Source organism: Arachis ipaensis, chromosome B07, assembly GCF_000816755.2.
Source record: "Arachis ipaensis cultivar K30076 chromosome B07, Araip1.1, whole genome shotgun sequence".
In the NCBI taxonomy this organism is placed as follows: Eukaryota; Viridiplantae; Streptophyta; class Magnoliopsida; order Fabales; family Fabaceae; genus Arachis; species Arachis ipaensis.
In genome coordinates, this window is record NC_029791.2 from 5,451,807 (window position 1) to 5,454,432 (window position 2,626).

Here is a 2,626-nt window from a genome sequence, read left to right on the forward strand (position 1 = left end):
AAAAAATCTCCTTTTTTTTTAAACATAACATATTAAAAATTTATTAAATCTAATAAATAAATAATATATTATCCCATATATATTTAAAAAATTAAAAAATAGAGACTACAAAGTCTAAAAGTCCATAAAAAATCAAAGACTACTACTCCTCTATTTGAGGTAAAGAATGTTTATATAAAAAATTTTTGAAATCAATTATTAATTAATTACGGTAAAATAGGCCATAAAAATATTTAGCCTGATACTATTTTTATTTTGTTTTATTAATATTTAATTATAAAAATATTATTAATATAATATTTCTATATATATCTAAATTTGTCTTCTAATTCCATTCTTCTTAATCCTTTCTCTTCTCTATTCACACTTTTTAACTTCTTTCTTAAACATTTTATGTTTTACATTCTACTCCTTTTTTTCCCCTTTAAATTTGTATTAACTAAGGTAATTAACCACCATACTCTTATATCAGTAAAAAAAAAAATTAAGCTTGTAATGTTTCTTATGTTTTAGCTATTTAGACCTTTACTAGTTACTAGACACAATCAAATATAAAAATATTACAACGAAAACTTTAACCACAACATAATGTCATTCATTGAAATATAAAATCTAATTTTATCCTGATATCACACATCAGCTTAAGTTTTTAGCCTAAAACTATAGATTAAAATGCAATTATGTTATATATACACTAAATTAGCCATAACATCAATTTATTATATAAAGATTTAATTTGATAAAATTTGTTGAAACATACTCAATAATCAAATAATTCATTAAGTGAAAATAATTCATTAGGTAGATAATTTGGAATAATGTTCAATCTCTTAATTTCAATTTCTCTTTTAAAAGCAGTCTTAATATTTGGTATTCATAACATGTGAATTTTTTTTTAATTTATTTTTCTGTGTTTTTTTTTTTTTACCCTTCTCCCCTCTCCTTCTTCTGCCGTTGCACTTTGAACAATTTGTTTAGCTGTGGTTTCTAATATGTACGGCTCATTAATCTGGTTGGGCATGTTGTTGACTAATGATGGTCACTTTTCCAATGTTCATCCTGAATCTCTCCAGGATGTCATTCGACTCTCTGATTAAACCGCTATAAGAATAGAAATCCCTATCTTAAAGGACTGAACCATTTACATTTATTTTGAACCAATCTTCTTCCAATAGAGTCCACCCAACCAGAATTGTGTGCCACACTTGTAAGGTTATTGAGCTCTTTTTCTTAAAACACAGCTTATCTCTTGTATTAACACTTTTTTTTGTTAGGTTTGAATCTATATTAATGAATTTTTTCTTTTTTTTTATACATTAAAAATATTATCAAAAATTAAAAATTTTATTTAACTAATATATATTTTTTTATTTAGGTATTTATAGTGCATAATGATAACTAAATTCCTTTATAATTTTTGGAGTGATGACTAAGAAATCTTCTTTATACCTGTTTCGTCTAATTAAATCAAGAATGAATAAGATATAAGGTTAATTTGGATTGGTTTTTGAAAAAAAAAATTTAATTTTTTCATCTTTTAAAAAAGATCTTTAACAGATAAAAATTATTTTACATTTGCATAGACTTTTAAAAAAGAATTTTCAATTATTAAAAACGTCTTTGGTTTTTTTATTTTTAAAATAACGTATTTTTTTTCAAAGATATATGTTATTTATTAGAACTTAAAAAAATAACAAGAGATCCAAAATTGGAAACAATACAAGAAATGGGAGCCTCCCAAATAACACTAATGCAGGTGTCAAAGCAAAAGGAATTAAAGATAAGGAGAAACACAAAAATAAAGATATGTGGTGAAGCACTCAAGCACGAAAACCAAACAAATCAAGCAAGACTCGCTTCCAGAATCTGGTTGGTTAGCTTGTGCGAATCTTGAGCCAATTTATCTGGAGAGCACATTTCCTTGTCTAAGACATACCGGTTTCTTGCCTTCCAGCAATTCCAGCAGAACATTACTAAAAGTGTGTTTAGTCGGCGTCCATCCATCCGAATTCCCAGTCCCACGCATGCAAATTTTTTGCCACCAATGAAAAAAAGACTCTAAACAATCGTTTCACATTTTTTCATTAATCAACGCTGATTTTAAAACAAAGTATTGTTAACTTAAAAAAAAGTAAATAATTTATTTTTTTAATAAAAGTACTTTTTTTAAAAGACGTATCTAAATTCCAAATAAATAAAAAGTTGTCGCAATCAATCTACTAAAATCTTAAGAAAAGAATGTAATCAATTCTTTTATTTATTTTGTCTTTCAAAACTCTTTTTTTTTGTTTCTCACGGTTTTTCCCAGCTGTCACAAACCTGAGTTCCATTTAAAAGTATGCCGTTACCTGAGTTCCATTTAAAAGTATGTCGTTAGCTAATGGGTTGTTGCCTTTCAAAACTTAATTAAATACTTTTTGTTTCTTCATTTGTTGTCCACTTCTAGAATTTTGCTTTTTCAAGAAAAAAAAGAAAAGAAAGTGTTCCCGTAGCAAATTAATTACTAATTTTTTCAATCATGCTCGTTATTATTGGTACTCTAATCAACATGAAATAAATGATAAAAGCGAATAAATGAATAAAGCAATTAAAAAGAGAATTATTATTATTGTCCTAATCTAAAGAT